Here is a 7,722-nt window from a genome sequence, read left to right on the forward strand (position 1 = left end):
CTCCCTCCAAGTAAAGATTGGCAACAATGTGTGACACTGGAGATCCCATGGCACAACCGTGCCTCTGTCTGTAAAACTGTTATTCTACTTGAAATAAGTGGTGGAAAGGCAGAGGTCCAATGATGCAGATCTAGTCTGGGGTGAAGTTGGTCCTGTTGTTTAAGTCATTGTCTTGCAGAAGTCGTTTTCTGACGGTTTGTACTGCTTCAGAAATGGGTATGCAAGTGAAAAGAGAAATCATATCATGGGTTTTTCCTGGGGTTAGCTTCAAACATTAAACTTTGTTGGCAAAATCAATGGAGTTCTTTATTTGATGAGATGTGTTTCCAACAAGAGGAGCTAAAATACCAGCCAGATGTTTAGCAATATTGTATGTCATTGAGTTCATGCTGCTGACGATGGGTCTGAGTGGTGTTCCTTCTTTGTGTTATTTTAGGAGGTCCATATAGGCAGGAAGTGGCTTCCCCTGGGTACAATCTATAATACAACAATCGATTGATTGTTTTCTCCTTTTCAATTATTTGCAGGTAATCTCTGACTTTTTTTGTAGATGCTAGTTGGGTCACTCTTCAGGATCTCGTAGGTTTTGCGTCGCTCAGTAGTGTATTTATTTTTTTCCTGGTAATCAGAAGTGTTTAGGACTACTCTGCATCTTCCTTTGTCTGATGGTAAAATGTTGATGTTTTGGCCCTGACTGAGTGATGTTATAGCTTTACTTTCCTGCGGTGTGAGATTTGAAGGAAGCGGTTTGGCACTGGAGAGTGTTGCTAATATTTTCATTCTGCGTTGTTCTGCCTATGTTTCTGTCAAGTTGTTGTTCCTAATCGCGGATTCAGTGGCCGTGATTAGTTCCACAACAAGTATTTCTTGTGGAGAGATGACAAAGTTCAGTCCTTTTGCCAGCACATCTTTCTCAGGTTGGGTCTAGGGCTGGACCATATCATATCGTTCATGATAATACTGGTAAAAAAAAAAAAAGCTTGCACGGGAAAATAAATGATATCATGATATGCTAATTTCATGACTTAAGTGCATTAGTGTTTGCCCCGTTAACAGAACCGAACGTGCCGAACTACAGAACCGAACTGCTCACCCCCATCCACCTGTCGGTTCTGGCGTAATGCTAATTAGCTGCGCACAATACTAGCTAGCTAAAATGCTAAAAACAAACAACGCGCAGCTCAGCTGCGTTTCTCCACCCAGCTCTTAACTGCGGGTACAGACAGTGACAGCTCAACAGTCTCTCCCTTCTCCACTCCAGCGCAGCTCAGCTTTTTTCTCTCCCCCCACCCTTCTCTGGGCTGCCGGTGCAGGCGCAGCTTGTCTGGGTCCCCCCCTGCTCTAAACTGCCAGTACAAACACGCGTAAGTCAGCTGTGGCTCTTGAGTTCCACAGTCCATGGACCAAGAACAGAGTCAGGTGATGAAAGACAGAGCATCAGAGAAATGAATCATTCCTGCAGGAACAGAGGAAGCTTAAACACCACAAGCTTCAGGGTCAGCTGAAGACACCTTGTTGCAAGTTCTGGAAATTATAACTCATTTAAAGACAACATACATTTTGTTGTATGTTACATTTATGCTCAACAGATCTTAAGCTTCATTTTATTTAGTTATTTTGGAAAACTGCACCTGCACTTTAGTTTTTGTGGTGGATTTTGTTGATCTATATTTTGTGCAGACTTTTTCAATCTAAATAACAGAAGAATCTTTTTTATTTTTATACTTTGAGACTGAATACTAAATAATTTCAGTAAAATTAACACTTGTTGTTTTTTAGTTTTTATATAATACTGGAAAGCAACATGTTAAGTTAATTTTGGCAAATGAATAACTATAATTTCTGTTTTTTTTTGTTATATCGCGAAATGTATTGTTATCGTCAGAATGCTCTGAAAATTATGATATTATATTTAAGCCATATTGCCCATCCCAGTTGTGTCAAGTCCAGTTGTTTTTGTCTTGAACTTTTATGAAAACTCAGTTTAACTTTCAGTTTCCTTATGTAGAACTTTACCGCAGTATAAAACACGCTTGTTGCATTGGATATTTGTCTCAAGAAATGTTTATAAAGTTTCATCTGAGAAAACACGCAGACATCATTAAAATTTGAAACACTGAACCAAAGAACATCTGCATCATCTGTCAGTTGGCAGCAGGAACAGGAACCTCTTAATTATCTACATACAAGCAGTTCTAAAGAGGAAGAAATAAAACTGTTCATTTGATTTCAGCCGTTCGTTGCAGTCAGAGCCCTATAAAGAGAGAGTTGCGACACTCCCATAGACTCCCATAGACTCCCATAGACTCCCATAGAAAGAATGGAATGCTGAAGTCACGTGGGTCATGCAGCAGCAAAGAGTTCCAAACAGCAGCGGGTTCAGCATTGAACGTAGTTCATTCTCCATGTTTTCCCGGTAAGTTGATGCAAATACGACACTTTTTCTCCATTGTGAAGCGTTATCTGACTGTTCTGTACCTCAATTTATCAACATTAATACTTCATGTCTCCAGTTTTAGTTAATGAAACATGTTAAATTACTAGTTGTGTTTTAACTGCAGCTGCTCTGCAACATGACGGTTTAAACGGGTCTATTTCTAATTCAACGTTTTAAAATATCTATTACTGATTAAATTTTGAAAGGTGCTCTTTTTTAATTTGTGGTAATTCCAGTTACTGAACTCAACTAGAAAATATTTGGCCTTTTTTTCCTGAGAGATTCATTCAACCTTTATTTCTACAGTTAATCCCATTGAGCCTCGAGGACTCATTTACAACAGAGACCTGATTTAACAAAGAGTGATGACAACATGACAACAAGACTGACGTCATTTAGTTCAAGTTATAGATCATTTGTCAAAGACTGCAGCATAAATTGTGACATTATCATTAAAGAAAAACGTGATTGTGGAGATGAGTCAATGTTTTCATGTTTTCCAGGTGAACCAGAGGAGAATGACTTCATGAACTGAATGTTGCATTCAAAGTATCACAAAGGTACAAGATCTCATTTTCTGTCTTCTATTAATCAATAACAGCTGAATCAAGATGTTTGAATAAAAATACTTTAACACCATAACCTTCACAAAGTTGGTATTTACTGCAGGACTGTTCATTTACATTAGTTTTATATTATTAGTTTAGTGTTTGGTAATCATGGGTCAAGTTGAGATGAGACTCTTTCAAGACAGAACAAGAAATAAGAATTATTACAAGAATATATCAGCATCAATAAACTGTAGGACAGTAACAAAACAACTTCTTAAACTATCACAGGTACATTGAGATGGAGCTGGAAGTTCTTCTTCATGCCAGTTGTCTTCATCTGATCTTTTGTAAAAATATGTCAGAATTTATTTTCCATTGTTAACATTTTTCTTGGCAGGACTGAGTTAATTTTCTTGTCTGTGAGTTTCTTCTGTCCTGCTCATGTATTTTTTTTGTGTTCTAATTGTTCCCTCAGGTTTTTCATCTCTATTCCCTGACTGCCTGTTGATCCATCCTCCTGGTCCTGTTGATCCTGGATCATCAGATCCTGACATGTTCCCGTCCTCTGAGGACACATTTTCATCTTTCCCTCATCTCACTCGCCTCATTTCTGTTTCTTCCTCAGTCTCTGAAATTACAACGTCCATCCATCCATCCATTTTCTTTACCCGCTTATTCCATTTTGGGTCACGGGGGTCGCTGGTGCCCATGTCCAGCAATCACTGTGCGAGGGGCGGGGTACACCCTGGACAGGTCTCCAGTCCATCACAGGGACACGTAGAGACAAACGAGACAAACAACCATTCACTCTCTCACTCACACCTAGGGACAATTTAGAGTTACCAATCAGCCTAACATGCATGTTTTTGGACTGTGGGAGGAAACTGGAGCACCCGGAGAAAACCCACGCATGCACGGAGAGAACATGCAAACTCCACCCAGAAAGGCCCCTGGACCGGGGTTTGAACCGGGGACCTGCTCGCTGAGAGGCAGCAGCTCTACCAGTTGCGCCACCGTGCTGCCCGAAATTACAACGTCACTGTTAGAATGAAGATTATTGTTCAATAAAAAATATGACATGTCTTATTTAACACTGTTCGTACCAAAGTTTAATTTAGAACAACATGTGTGATCACTGGTCAGGTCACTGGTCAGATCACTGGTCAGTGGAAGTTCTGCGGTTCTTCTCATCTGGTTCTGGTCCATGAACAAATGGATGAACCTCCTTCAGTCTCACTCATCCTCACTGTGTCTCTGTGAACTGTCCTCTCTCTAAATGTGCCTGTAGAGTGACATCAGTTTATTTTCTTGCACATTTCTTTGACAGTTCAACATTTTGAGCCCTGATTGAAAATGTTTGTGCAGATTAAATTTACAGCTCTCACTTTGTGTTGTTGTGATGATGATGGTGCTCCTGCGGACTTGAGATGATGTCATTAATAAACAGTATAAATAGTAGTAAAAGTACTTTATTAAAGCTTGCTTTACATTTTACATATTTTATAATTGTTTGGAAATTTATTTTTGCACAGTTAACACTTATTTTGTCATCTGTTATGATTTTAACTAGAAACAGTTTCATTTAAATGAACATTTTAATCAATGAATTACAATTTATCCAATAGTTGTCAGGCTACAATCAACTCACTTATCAGGTACTTGGTTGCCATAAAAAAACGACAAATACAACAATTATATTCAGTCTCTCTTGTAAATGAGTCCCCGTGGCTCAATGGGACGAACCTGTTTAAATAAAGGTTGAATTAATATCTTCTATAGAAATCAAGAATTCATCCAGATGTTCTGAGGTAAGCTGGAGCAGATCTGAACTGCTGGAGGACAAGGTGGAGCATTATCCTGCAGAGAACATCAGAATAACTTTATAACAGGAGTTACTCTGATCTTTATTTAACGTGTGTAACGTTATAAAACACTGATATGGCTATATTGATCATTGTATTGCATAGCATATACATTTTTTTCTAACAAATATGTGTTTGCAGTCTCGTTTCCTTCTAAAATTTAATGATAAATGTATCAGCTGCTTCTAAAAATGCTTTGATAAAATGCATAGTCTGTGAAATAATCAATAATCGGTTCAGTAATCAGTTCGTTACTGCTCAATAATTACTGAAAGACGTCAGGTAAAGTAAGAAAAGTCGATTTTTGTGTTATGTTGCGCCAGCAGCCGCTCAAACTGACTGACAGCGCTGAGCTGTTTGGAACTACTGGGAGCTGCATGAACCACGTGACCGCGTATCGGCGAGTTCAAAGAGTGTCGCAACTCTCTCTTTACAGGGCTCTGGTTGCAGTCCTCCGGGATAGTGGGCAGAGCTAAAACGCCTCAAATCATTAGGCTCCTCCCACAGAAGGAGGACAAGGAAGCAGCCTGCCCGGCACAGCCTGTCAGACGCAACTCAGGGCAGAACTGCAATATCGCTTTTCTTCCGTTTCCGATCGAACCTCCGAACTTTGAGGCACGGACAGGTGAGAACTTCTGTAGCTGGGTCACGTGACCGCAGCAGCTTCACAGTTTCTGGGTGCTAAAGGTCTCAGGGAGTCAGTCTGTGTTGAACGTTTCAAAAACACAGTTTGTTTTCTCAGTCATCCTGGTATATAACAACAAAAAAGGTTGAATCATGTCATCTGGACTTCGTTTTTTTTAACAAAAAAAACGAAGTCCAGATGACATGATTCAACCTTTTTTGTTGTGTTGAACGTTGTTCACGTGTCGTGTGTTTCTGTGCGGTCACTGTGTGTGTGCGTGCGTGCGTGCGTGTGTGTGTGACGTGCTGTGAACTTTGTGACAGGCGAGGCACTGACTGTCTGGAATCGATGCTCACATATGAACCCAAAATAGAAGCTTATATTTCAACATAAATAATTTAAAAATAATTAGAACATGTTTGACACTTCATTGTGCAGAGATGATCTTCAACTCAATGATTCTTTCACAATGGTCTTATGGAGCTTGTAGTGTTTTCAACAAGGATGTTGGTGGCACCATCATATAATCACTAGATCCAACATTGGCCGCCATCTTGGAACGGTCGCCCGCTCCACTCAGTGTAACCTGTTTGTCAGGAGCAATGAAGTATCTGTGGTTTAATCAGTCAGAGCTGAATACTAAACTCATTCTCACAATTTTTTTCCTCTGTAAATCTCAGGAGTACAGACATTGATGGGGGCCGAGATGGTGTAGAGGCAGGGCAGCCGGCTTGGGACCCGAAAGTCCCAGGTTCGATCCCCAGTCACTGCACATCACGTGGCGTCTCTGGGCAGCATGCCTCACCCCCAAAATGCCCCCCAGGCGGCCCTCAATAGCTGCCCACTGCACCACCTGGTGGTGGATGGGTTAAATGCAGAGACTAATTTCGCCATTGTATGGAAACATACAGTGATGACATTATTATTATTATTAAAGCTGAACACATGGTTCAGTGTTTTTAAATATTCTTGGTGGAGTTAACATTAACACTAATGAAATATTCTTATGACAAGTTTTGCAAAACTCACAGTTACTGATAATTTTTTATTAATATCTATCTATATGTCACTTCACCACTTGCTCTCGACGAGATCGGATGCTTCCCTCCCTCCCTCTCAGCTTTGCTTTGCTGCTCTGTCTGTCTGTGAAATTGCTGTGAGCCTCTCTTGCATCTTCCGAATCATAATTATGGACTTGTTCTGACCAGTTGGTCCCTCAACTCAATTTACAATATTTCTTCGAAGAGAAGACAGCTGATTTTCCCTGTTGGCACGCACGCTGCTGAATATCTCATCGACTTGGAAGACTTGATGATGTGTCTATCTCTGCTGCCATCTGTGGATTTTAAGGACGCATATTTTAATTGGATTTTTGATAACTGGTTTCTGCTATTTTGGATTCAGCTGGTGCTGGTTTATCAACAATCAAGGAAGTTGTCAGCAGCAAATTTGGACCCGATCACGCTGCTTGCCTTTATGATGGCTTGGTTCGTGTCTCGTGTACCCGGACTCAAATGCTTTGGGCTGAATGGATCAGATCTTGGTGATTTTACTCGGTCACGTTCCATCGGTGTTGCCATGTTGTTTTGGCCATTTCGGAACCGAGTGGACCAACACAGACTCAAGGCAGATGTCATTAAGTTCTGCCTGTCCCCAAAACAACTGTGTGTTTATCTAAATTTTGTCTCCCTTGGTGTCCTTGAAGGTCATCTTATCTGAATTCACCTGGAGAAAATGTGATCTGACGCTCACCACCCCCTCCCTGAGGAATTTCCAACTGATAACCAGATGAACCAGCTGAATAAACTTTGTGTCATCATTTCAGGACTCTTGGATTCTCATAGATGTTATTCTTGGCCATTCCTCGACATACCTCGAGAATGTTTATGGATCTCACCGGAGGACATTGACTGATTACAGTGACCTCAAGAGCATCTATAAGCGTTGTTGACCGCTCCCGTCTCCGTTTGCAGAATGTCTACGTCACTATGTGTTTGTTTGTGCGAAGTGTTTTTTTTTTAATATTAGAGGAACTTTTTCTCAGGCAAGAAAAAAAAGTCTGATAGGAATTTTTTTCACCTCCAGCTCCTACATGTGTCCAGTTAGCCACTGTTTTTTTGTCTGTCCAAACAGGTCTCACTTGTAAATGAGTCTTTGAGGCTCAATGTGATTTATCTGTTTAAATAAAGGTTGAATGAAACTATCTATCTATCTATCTATCTATCTATCTATCTATCTATCTATCTA

Source organism: Nematolebias whitei, chromosome 19, assembly GCF_014905685.2.
Source record: "Nematolebias whitei isolate Nwh7 chromosome 19, NemWhi1, whole genome shotgun sequence".
NCBI classification, from domain to species: Eukaryota; Metazoa; Chordata; class Actinopteri; order Cyprinodontiformes; family Rivulidae; genus Nematolebias; species Nematolebias whitei.